Source organism: Microtus pennsylvanicus, chromosome 3, assembly GCF_037038515.1.
Source record: "Microtus pennsylvanicus isolate mMicPen1 chromosome 3, mMicPen1.hap1, whole genome shotgun sequence".
Classification (NCBI taxonomy): domain Eukaryota; kingdom Metazoa; phylum Chordata; class Mammalia; order Rodentia; family Cricetidae; genus Microtus; species Microtus pennsylvanicus.
Window position 1 is genome coordinate 102,886,981 of NC_134581.1, and position 12,295 is coordinate 102,899,275.

Here is a 12,295-nt window from a genome sequence, read left to right on the forward strand (position 1 = left end):
ATTAGCTTGTTTCTGTGGGGGTGGCGAAGGCATCCAGGATGAAGCTGATGACTGACAGCCCAGCTGGTGGAGATGGGTAATTGGAAATTCATGGCACATAAATCTCCCGGTACTTATCTCGAAGCACAGGAAGAGGGGGGATCCGAGCAGGGGAACATTTAACTCTTTCAAAGGGATCTGAGAGTGTGGCATGTCTTTGGTTTGTCATCTGAACTTTAATTAGAGTTTTCCGTTTTAGACCAATGCACTCTGTTTAAGGACAGGGCTCTGCACAGTCAATGAAAATATGTTCAACTGTTGGGGATGGTCTTTGCTGTGCTCTTAAGAACAATGTGTAATCCTTCCCTATGAGGTGCCCTGAGACAGTGGCTAACACTTCACTGCTGTCTGTATTTCTGCGTGTACTCTTGTTTTAGCTTCATATACAGGACCTTCCTCTACTCTAAACTACTTTTAAAACCGGGGTTACATCAGGTCGTTTGCAAGCAACTGGAGCTAAAAATGGTAGCGTAGAAGTGGTGCCATTGTTCTTACTGAAGTTCCCGCCTTCTCTGATCGCTCGAGTCTTTGTTTAACATCCCAAGATGAACATATACATTTGTACTCTTGATGATAAACCTCCATGTTATTAGAGATGGCCATTAAGTCACTTCTAACATTAATTTTTCTTCAGGCATATCAACCCTATCCTCTAACTAGCTAAAACTATTTAATCTCAGCAAAGGTAAATCAATGTTTTGAGCTTGTCACAGTGTGAGTGAGATTAAGACTCTCACTGAGCCTTGGGAACAGAACCCCTGACCCCACACTGGAAGGGGGACAGGCCTTTTCAAGGAAAGGATTCATTCATTCCAGCAGTTGCCCTCCACACTTTCTGCCTCCTCTTTGTTGATGTTCAGAACACTTAGCTCACCTTGGTGGGTTATATCCCTGAGGACTTGAGCTGTGCTGTTTGTGGTTAGAGAAGTGTCGCTTGCATCTTCAACGCCAGAGTTCCTGCTGGTGAGCACAGCTACCGTGTAGGAATCTGACTGTCCACAGTCTTCTCATAGCTTTAAGTCTATCTAAGGCTGAGAAAGGAGGAGGTTGCGAGTGAGACAATAAGGCCCAGGAAAGTAAATAAAGTACATATAAACTTCCTGTAATGATGGCTTGCAAGGTGAATTGGCCAGTTTGAAGCAATGCATTAGCTTTCAATCTTCTGAGTTCTTGTAGATACTGGGATACTGTTTTGGACTAGATCTTTCAGCCAAGGGACAAGGTTGGAGATATAGTTAGTTCAGTTGGTTGAATACTTAACCTAACATGCATAAAGCACCTAGGTCAGATCCGTATCACAGCATAAAATGGGTGTGGTGTGCATGCTTGAAGTCCCAAAACAGGCCCTTCCTTAGCAACAGCGATGCCATAAACCTTTCTGCCATTTCCAAAGGCTATCACTTTTTCTTTCTGACTCAGATGTGTATCTTTCATACTGACTGACTGATTCCACGTGAACAAGATAATCATGAGGGTGGATCCCAGGGAATAAATGAACTCTTAGATGTGGTAATAGCAGCGGGAATATCTGCTTGGAAGTAATTACCAACCTTTTAAAACCACCTTTCATGTCTTCAAACGAACTGCAAATAATGTGTCTCTTGAGTGAAGAAAACAAAAGACCATGTTATCATTTGAATAATATCAGTAGGGCTGGAGAGGGGCCCATCAGTGAAGGTCACTGGCTGCTCTTGCAGAGGACCAGGGTTTGAGTCCCAGCACCTACATATGAAGGCTCACAAGTGTCTGCAATTCCAGTTCCAGGGGAACTGACGCCTTTGTTCCCAGAGAGGCATCCTGGAAACACCTTACCTAAAGCAGATTGCTTCCCTCACCCTAGCCTCCTCTCATCATTTTGTGAGATACATTGTCAACTTAGCATGGGCCATTGTGTGGCATTTTGCATTTGGTTCTGCCTATCGCTACAAAACACGATCTAAGAGTGCTGGTGACTTCGTCTTTCCTTCTCCATGTGTTCTGCAGCTAGAGCCCTGCTGGCCTGTGGAAAGCCTTGGTGGGTGTTTATCAAACACGTGGAGGACATTTGATTCCCCCCGCCTGCCTGTGGTTCTGGACTAACACAAAGTTTTAGTTGCTAGGCGGGAGCTCGGATGTCTTGCTGGGGACTGGTGCTGGCTCCGGAGCTCTGGGAACAGCGTGACGCTATTTTGTGTTTGTCCCGTCTAGTCTGTGATCCAACAGTGCCTGGGTTTTCCTCAGCAGGTGCTGCATGGAGTCTCCCTGAATCTTGGCCTTGCAGAACCCATTTGCTCATCATTCCTCTTCCATTGCTGACCAGCAGCACTGGCCATGGTATGGTTTGGTGTTTCTCATTACAGTTCGTCTCCACCTAGCCAGGGACTCAGACTTGACAAAAGCCACACTTGAGAGGGTAGCAGTTATTCAAGAGGCTTTGTCTTTCTCTTATGATGGCCGGCAGTGCCACTAGGAGCAGACACTTGGTGAAAGAGGATGGGAGCTTACCACGAGAGAGAAGGCATGTGTGTCTCAGCTGTATTTCTCTCGCTGTGAGAAAACACCACGACCAAAAGCAGCTTGAGGGGGAAAGGGTTTGTTCAGCTTACAGGCTGCAGTCCATCACTAGACAGGAACTCATGGCAGGAACCTGGAATTAGGAACTAAATAAAAGAACTCAGAGGAAAGTCTCTTACTAGCTTTCTGGTTTGCTCATTTGCTTTCTGATACATAGTGGGTTGGATCCTTCTATTCCAATCATTACATCAAGGAAACACCCTCTCAGAACCTGCCTACAGGCAACGTGGAAGGAGGCATATTCTCAACTGAAGTTCCTCTGCTCAGACAACTCCAGCTTGTGTTGAGTTGACAAAAACAAAAGCAACAGGTCAGTTCCGAAGTGGTGACTAACATAATCAGGCAGGCTTAGAGATGGGGCTACTAACGAGTGTACTGGATGCAGAGGTGACTGGAGAGTAGTACGTGACTTCCTTCCCCTGGAGGGGCCACTGCTCTTATGAAGAGGAAAGACCAGAGGTGACTTTGCAGCAGATCTCCACCAGCAAGCCAAGCCATCCTTACATTTGTTCCACGTGTCTGTGTCAGAGTCCTCTGGTCTGGGACTGAGAGAGGAGGAAAGACATGCAGAGCCGACTCTGCTCCACAGCAGGCCCAAGACCTGTGTAGACTGAGCAAGTACCCTTCTCCCTCTGAGCCTCAGCCTGGAGTCTCAGACAAGCCAGTTCAATAACAACGTTCCTTTATGCTGACGGAGCTTCAAACTTACTTTACAACCTCTGCACAGAAGCAGAGTTCCCACTGACAGACACATCCAATGTATGGCCTCATCATTTCTGTGTTATTTCTTATGTTAGGTCTGGAGCTTGCTGTCTGTGCCTTGATTAGGTTAAGATGTGCTTTTCCCCTGTTTTCAAGGGACTTGGAAAAGCTGTGGGTCATCAGTGTACAGCCTTACTCTGGAGAACATTCAAGAATTCCACGGAAAGGCCATGGTCAGTTCTTACCTCAACTCTAGGGCTAGATATATGCTCACATGTAAATATGCACGCGTGCACATGCATTGTATGTGTGTGTGTGTGTGTGTACACCATGACCTTCAGCACAGAAAATCACATTTGCCTTTTCTTTGAAGGTAAAACTGGTAAGAAGTGCCTGACAGAAGATGTAGACTATTCCCTATGAAGATTAAAATACTACTGGATATTAATAATTAAAGGTCTCATCAGTTTTTTGAGAGACAAACTGGAATCCTAAGAGAAGAAAAAGATAGCCTTTGTTTTAGAATGATCCTGTAATGAACCAAACTAGTGTTTAATCGGCTGAACCCTCAAGCAGTTTTATTATGACGAGGAGAACTGTAATTACCACCCAAGTTCTTATTTTACTTCCCAAGTTCTTTCACCCCTTTTTCTTTTAGCATTATTGCATTTTATTTGGATTTTTGCATTTAGCTTAGAGGAAAAGTCTAACACAATTGCTAAAAGCAGATAGTGGAAATCATCTGGGTAGAATATTAGCCCACTCGAGCGACAAAGAAATCGCTGTGTGTACAAACAGGCTCTGTAGTTAGATGCATTTCCTTTCCTACTGGTAGGAAATTCCAAACACAGCACACAGACTTCTTTGAATAAGAAATAGTCTCAAGTTGGAGTTTATTATTTTAATCACTGTTTTTATTAGTCATTTAACAATTGCCTGGTACTGATTAATTATCTGGCTGTGTTATGTTAATAAGATTTCCAGGAAGGGAAAAAAGTCATTTTGCTTACGTGGGTTTAGTCTAATTTTATTCACCAAAATGGTATTTACTTAATAACAATGATGGGGATGTGCACAGATCCAGGCTGTGCTGTCTTCATTCCTGTGCACAGCTAATTAGCAGAGCCAGTCCTGCCAAGGGTGTGAGTCGTGGATGAGTCTCCAAGCTCTTTCCAGGCTGTGTGATGGATCAGTGACTCCTGCAGTGTGAAGTGGTCCATGGGTTCTCACTGGATAGCCATCCTGGAGGAAGATGCAGTACTCTGGACAACTTGAAGCCACTGGTTCCAAAAAAACAAAAATGAACAAACAAAACCCCATGGCGTTTCTTTAAGTGTAGTTGAATGGGTTTCCAAGCTGTGATGTTTTCTGAATTGGGAAGGACCATCTGACACTAACACTTTGGCCCAGGTTTTGTCCTCTGTTGCATCATTTTCTCTTCTGCAGGGACAGAAGATGATTTTTTTTTTTTTGGTCACTTTTACTATTGTCACTACATAGCAGCCACAGACAGTGTAAACATTGCCATAAGGATCTACTCAGAGATCATCTGCCTTTAAAACCCTTGGAAGCACAGGTCCTTGGGGTCTTTGAAAACCTCAAGGTTTTCACGCACTTTGCCATAGCATTTGAAGAACTGAGTCCTACACTTCTAGTCAGGTGGAGATAGCTTTAGAACTTGGTTCTTTTTGATTCTGGACTCTAGAAGGTCTTTGAATTTGTTACCATATAAAATCACTTAAGAGCAAGAAACGTTTTTAAGTTTTAAAACATTTTGATAATTTCAGACATGTATACAATATATTTTCTATCAAATTCACTCCCCCACCCCACCCCACCCCTCTCCTTTTAGACCTGCTCTTTTTTCTGTTAAAACCTTTTTTTTTAGCTGGTTCGCTCCTATTTTCACATTTCTGTGTGTGCGTGTGTGTCCTACTGAGGTTAATTTGGGTTGTTTGCATAAGCATGGAGGGGGCTGTTTGCTGGAGTTTAGGCACTCACCAGTGGCTATACCACTGCGGAAACTGACTTTCTGTCATTGAAGAGCTGGTGACTTCCAAAGCCCCTCCCTATTCAGAGTAGAATATTGACTAGCCTCATTCGGCTTACATCTTGAGCCAGTTGCCCAGGTGCCGTGAATCTATGTCACGGTGAAGAGGCCATGTCACGGCAAGAAGACATGCTTTCCCATCAACCCCCACACCCATTATCTGGTTCTATGTCCCTTTTCCTATGATCTAAAACTAGGTATTCACTTCAGAGTTTCTATTATATAGCTTAGGTGAAGAGTTCTCCCTGTTTTTGTTTTCTTCTTGAGACTTTTGTATTTAGGGTGCACAGTCAGAAAAGCGAGAGTCATAACTGAGTTCATCAGAATCAAATTATTGCTCAAACATTTCATTTTGAACAAGAATTTAGCAGCTTATGCTATAAACCATGAGAAAGTGTTGACAGTCTATTAAAGTGTAATTTAGAGGGTTTTAGAAACCAATAATAAATAATGAAACAAGACCCTGTTTTAGGAATTGCATGTTTATATGAAGACTTCAGTTGAAAGCCCAAAAGATTTGACAACATATTCTGTTTGGTGTTTTCAAGTTTTGAAAGGGTGTTTTAAAAATATGTATCTGGAAAATACAGGAACTATGCAATATGGTTTCCAATCCTCTCTGTATTGTTTGCCTCATAAGACTTTTCCCTTAATCCTCTTCAGGTGGGGTTCTATTCCTCAGAGGCAAGGAGGAGTTGGCTAATTGTGCATTGCTGCCTCTGGCTGTGGGGCTCAACAGACCTGGAAGCAGGTATTTTGTGGCCTGCACCTTTGCCTCAGTGAAAATTTGGCTCTGTCTGCATCTGTGTGCCAGTTTCCAGACCGGCTTCCTTAGGAGCAACTGATCTCACTTGCTTCTCACATATCATCTTTCTGGAAATCTGATCGATATGGATGCAAGCTTCTGGGCTGGAGTCTTGACCTCCTGGTTGTAAGGGAAAGATGCTGAAGACTGGCTAGTTAGAAAGGTGTCTATTCTTTGTAACAGTGTGGCACTCACAAAGTTTCCTCCTAGGAGAATTAATTTTATTTCTATGACTCTCATGACTGAAAATTAAGTCCAACAGGTTGTAGCTAAGCTGGCTCTACAATGGTCTCCTTTGTTTATAGATGTGAAATGGCAAAGAAGGATGATTTCTGGGCTCTGTTTTCATTAAGAACACAGGGGTGGAAAGTGTGAGATCAGTCTTATTCTAGCAGGGAGGGTACCATTTCAGGATTGAAAGTCAAAAGGAAAACTTAGGTCTGTGGCCGAGAACAACTTGACTCATTCTTCCTAGACAAAGATGAGGCAGTCAGGCTGAGATAAAGCAGACATGTGGGGTCCTGGAGAAGTAGGTACAGGGTCGTGGACAGAGGGTGACTGCACTGATGTGGGGGCCACCCTACATTTCATACTGCGGGGCTGGGGTGGGCATGAAGATTCAATGAACTGTGGACCCTGAGCTGGGCCGGAAAGAGCACATGCACGAAGCATTATATGAGCTTAGTAAGCATTTCTCAAAGAAGTTAACACTGCTTTCAGAGTTCTCCTGGTTTAAGGCCTCGCTACTTGGAAGCTGATGACATGTTTGTTCTGTTTTGTCCTTCTGCTGCTGCTGAAGATCTTGACATGCCAGCAGAAGCTGGAGAAATAGGGCTCTGGTGCTTTCTCACCTTGTCATAGAACAGGCAGCACCAAGAGAGTCTATTATGCAGTTAAAATATAGAACAATTATATCGGTGTAAGGGTCATCAAATTTTTAAATGATTGTTCTAAAGGTTTTTTTTTCTTATACTGGGATCCTGACTGATAAATCAAGAGAACAGTGGACTAAATAATCACCATGTGGTAACCATCAAAGCAAAGGATCAAGAATATATAGGTGCTAAAGTTACTGGATAAAAGGTACCAAAAGCGTGCTCGCTTCGGCAGCACATATACTAAAATTGGAACGATACAGAGAAGATTAGCATGGCCCCTGCACAAGGATGACACGCAATTTCGTGAAGCGTTCCATATTTTTTTTTGTTTTTTTCTTTCTTTATTGTCCTTTTATCAATAAAAAAAAAAGTCAGGGAAGAAAAAAAAAAGGTACCAAAAGCAAGATACTCCCCCAGTCCCAGAGTAAGACCCCAGAAAAAAAAGGCATAGACTTAAAGAGGAAACTGTTAATTCATAATAATCAGGCCTAGAAAAGTCACAAAAGACCAAATTTCTGCATGTCAGGATTCCTGGAGTGATCCCATCTTCTGGATATGGTGATAGAATTAATCCTGAGAATGCACCAGGTAGAACCAAATTAAGAGACGGTGATGTGGGATTTCCCTCTGTGTTCTGTGATTACATTAATGAATAAATAAACTGCTTTGAACCTATGGCAAAGCAGAACTTTGGCAGGCAGAGGAAACTAGGCTGAATGCTGGGAGGGAGAAGGGCGGAGTCAGAGAGATGCCATAGAGCCGCTGGAGACAGATGCTGGTTGGAACTTTAGCCGGTAAGCCACAGCCATGTGTTGATACACAGATTCATAGAGATGGGTTAGTTTAGGATATGAGTTTAGCCAGATATATGCTTAAGCCATTGGCCAAACAGTATTGCAAATAATACAGTTTCTGAGTGGTTATTTCATGGCTGGGTGGCCGGGACACACAAGCAGCCTCCTCCAACAAGGCAGTTCACAATACTACAAACCAGCACTCTTCAAATGCTAACATTGTGAGAGACAAAATTTAAGAAGATCTTATAGACTGGGGAGACAGAGGTAGCGCAACAGGGAATGTCTGCGAAGATTCCTGTGTTGAATTCTGAACAAACAAAATGACATAACGTGCAACCTTTAATAAGAACCAGCGAGGTATTTATTAGTTCCCGATATCAGCAATAATTAACGTATAATTAGCATGTGACAATCATTGTGTGTTAACAGCCATCGGGGAGGGCTGAGGGAAGGGTGGATGGAAACTTTGTGTTCCAGAAGTAGACAATACACATCTCCTTGATGCTATATTTTACTTTTAGCTTTGTAAGGTGGCTGTCTTCCTACCATCTTCCATGGTCTTGTTTCGGTGAAGAGCTTTCCAGCTTTGTCCAGTGGCATGGTCATCCGTAGCGATGCTCCCCAGTTTTTCCTGGCTGAAGTTCTGAAAGGCTTTGTTTCTCCCATGGATCTTTACTTACATTTAAGTTGGAAAAATTTATATTTTTCCCATGTTGGATTAGCATCAGGCTTCTCAACACCTAGACTGCTTTTGATGCCAGAGAATTCTCTCTCACGAGCCCCTGCAGGACAGTTTCAACCCAACTCATTTTCCAAAACAGCACAAGAGAAAACAACATGATCTATAAGCCAAAATACAATATTTCAGAAGCTTTCCTTTGTTTAATTTGGCTCACTCCCTGGCCAGGCAGAAATATAATCCAGTGAGACATAAGCAACATTCCAGAGAGCAGAGTGACCAGTTTTGCTCATCCAAGCCATCATGTTCCTGAGGGATGCCCCTGAGAGGCTGGAGAGGGAGGCTGGGAAAGGAGGCTGGGGAGAGATGCATCATAGGCGTTCCATGAAAGGCCGCTGTAGGTTCCAGATACCAGCCCAGACCTAACCCTGCACACATGGTTCTTTGGGTCATGTGTCTCTCAAATAGGCTCACAGTACAAGTTCCTCCATAGTAGATGCTAAAGGACCAGACCCCACAAGAAGAGACCAATTATTCATAGGGAGATCTGTATTAAATAAAACACAGCATTAGGCCAAGAAGCATGAAATTCAGGGTTAGTGTTGACAGCCCCTCATTCCTGGCACTTACTAATTTTATGTCCCTTCTCAGCCTGTGTCATTGCTTGAAGATTATTTAAACACAGGCTTTTAGAATCTGTGACTTAACTCTTTAAGACCTTTACTGACTCATGGGATTTAGTGGTCTCCTTTTTTATGAAAATTCTAAATTGCGCTCATTCTTATGGAAATTTGATCCTTAACAATTTTATCAGAAGGTGATGTAGCCAGATGTGTGTGTCCTATTGAAGCTCTGAACTTAAACATGCACGTTCTATTTCTAGCCACACAGATCCTGAACCCAGAGGATTAGAGCTGTAATAGGAAAAGCATGGTCTTTTCTTTCAAGTCCCTTATCGTGTGTGTGTGTGTGTGTGTGTGTGTGTGTGTGTGTGTGTGTGTGTGTGTATGTGTGTGTGTGTGTGTGTGTGTGTGAGAGAGAGAGAGAGAGAGAGAGAGAGAGAGAGAGAGAGAGAGAGAGAGAGAGATAACAAGGAAGCACAGGGTCTTGTTCTCTCTCTCTCTCTCTCTCTCTCTCTCTCTCTCTCTCTCTCTCACACACACACACACACACACACACACACACACAGGGTCTAGAAATCAGTGTATCCCAGATGAAGCCAGTCATCCTGAAAACAATACAATGAGCCAAGGCAAACTTCAGAAGAGCAGTCTTCTTTCAGTGACAGCAAGATGACTATGTAAATGCTGTGCTGTTTGCCATCTTGCTTTGTCTCTGGGTTATGACAAAATTCAGTCTTCTGACAACGAAACAGAATTAAAATCAGTGGGACAAAACACCAACTAGTAAGGAAGACCTCCTGTGAAGGTCACACTTTCCAGGCAGAAACACCAGGATGAGGTCATGACCAGTGGTCAGCCCAACCTAGAAAAGCCTGAAAGTACCTCTGGGCAACTCACTGACTTAGACCTCCCTTCAACATGAAGGGCTAAAACAGATTCCATTGACTCAGAGCCTATTTCCTGTCTGACATGTGGGTACCCCCTCCTGTCACCCCACTTGGCTGTCACTCTACAGAGGGTATAAATTAGAGCAGGCTCTCTTCTTTTTCAAGTGCTGCTAAAGGCAGCTTATTTCATATAGATCATACCAGGGAGCTAGCCAAGTATGGTGTTAATTGGGTCCTCTGGAATTCAGCACCCTGGGGAACTGAAACTTTCTAGCAAGGGGGTGGAGTCGATCCTCAGGCTGCGTGAAAATGAAAACTGAGAACACATAGGGAACTGATCACTGGTAGGTAGTTCAGCCAGTTCCTTTTGTGTCTGATTTCTTCTTTCAGTTATTTGTTTTGTGTTATGTATCCCCACAACCCGTTTTCCTGCAAAGCCATGAAGTCTTGTATTGAAAACCTGCTGCCCCATAATGCAGCCCTTGGAGGTCCTGGCCTCATTGTTCTGAGGCTCCTTCCATATGTGGTTCGCACACTCCTCTCTTTCTGGCCCTTTCCTCCTCATCCATGCAATGGTGCATGCATTTTCTCTTTCTTGCACACACATGAACACACACATGGAGGGAGAGGAGAGCTGTACACATTTTTTTTTCTTTGAGAGACAGAAGTAGGACAGGCTCAGGACTTGTAAGCAGCACCATTCAAGATAAGGGGCTTCTTCTTGTGTATTGGGTTCATGGCCAGTACTTCAACTCTGTGAGTGATTATCAGGACCCTCTCCATTTTTCTTTCCTTCTTCCTCTCTCCTCTTCTAGGACAAGGTTTCTAAGAAAGAGAGAGTGGTTGCCTTGCCTGGCTCCTGCTATACAGACAGGGAAGGGAGGGTGGAGCAGGCAGGCAGGAGTTCTGACGCACATTCTTTGGGGACCAGAGGAGGAGCTCACTGAGAAGTGTGTGTTGCAGGCATGCCTGCTGAGTTTATTATGCTGTTATCTGTCACTACTCTGACTAAAAGGGAAGGGCTTCTGTAATCTGTTGCTGCAAAGAATTGGTGCATTGTTCTCTTTCTAAGGCTTCCAACTAATTGGGTCTAGAGGGAAGATTGAAATGAGATTTTTTTTTTCTTGACTTCTATAGCTCATCTTATTAGACCTCTCTGGGTCTTTTTTCTTTTAATATTTGAGTGGAAAGCAATCAGAGCAATATATAACTGTAGACAGAATATATTTCAATGTTTTAAAGGAAAAACAAACAACAAACTTTTGATTCCCTGTTTTTTCCATTTAAAAATTTTTTTTTGGCCTTGAAGACATGTAGTATATACAAGGCCACCTTTACAATGATGCCAGTAAACTCTGGGAACAGGAGCTGTGATCTTCCCAAGACAAAACTATTTTTGTCTTGTGACTTGTCAATTAAAAATTACAAAGAACATTGGTAATCTATGTGAAGATATTCAGTCATTATTAATGGAGTCACACCATTAATAATGGGTGGGCAGCCCCACCCATTGGCTAGTTAGTTTAATAGATGAAAATTGCCATCCAGAATGCAAATACAAATTGAACCATAAGTAAATACATTCTTAGCTATAAGAATCAGATGAGAAATATATAGATCTTAAGATTGTGTTTTTTCAACCTCACCTCCTTAAAACAATTGGAACTTGAATACCTGTAGCTAGTTATCTTATAGAAAAATTAGACCGAGATCAAAAATATGGGATGCCACCCTTGGATTCATACAGTTGGAAACTAATTGAACTTTTTTTTGTTTTATTTTTACAAAGACTCCAATTTTTTCTATGATTTTTGCAAGAGCTGGTGACTTACAGGGAGTATTTGGTAGGGGAGTTTGATGCATTTTGCTAGAGATCCCTTTAATGGCATTTTCTTTTAAGGTTGCTGCTCTGTGTGTGACCTGTGTTACTTTGTAGTTCTGTTTATGAATCTATCCAATGAGTCATAAATGAAGGAGAGTTTATATTTGGATACCCAATTTAGACCAACTTATTTTATATTTTTCTTTATAGAATTTGTTTCAAAGAGCATGCATAGCCTCTCTCCTACAGAAGAATTCGTTGACTCAATCACTTAAGCAATATGTTGATGGGAGTAAAGGGCACTGTTTCTACTTAGTGAATCAACTATGAGCAGAGCCAAGAGCCATCTAGATACCAAATCCAAGAGGTTACCCATTAAAGGGGAAGGTTTATTTTCTTGATCTGACCAGGACTCCTGGCACTTATGTGGGGTAGTTTCCTGGTTTTAGGGTCATTAACC

At 42.7% G+C, this 12,295-nt stretch overlaps 1 protein-coding gene and 1 non-coding gene across 4 annotated transcripts in view; both read left to right on the forward strand.

Annotated features, from left to right (window-relative positions):
• Window positions 1-12,295, forward strand: part of Fat3 (FAT atypical cadherin 3) — a 576,873-nt gene that overhangs the window by 66,635 nt on the left and 497,943 nt on the right. The window lies entirely within an intron of this gene.
• Window positions 7,244-7,350, forward strand: LOC142847487 (U6 spliceosomal RNA). Its single transcript, XR_012910234.1, has one exon. It is a non-coding gene; the product is annotated as a U6 spliceosomal RNA (small nuclear RNA).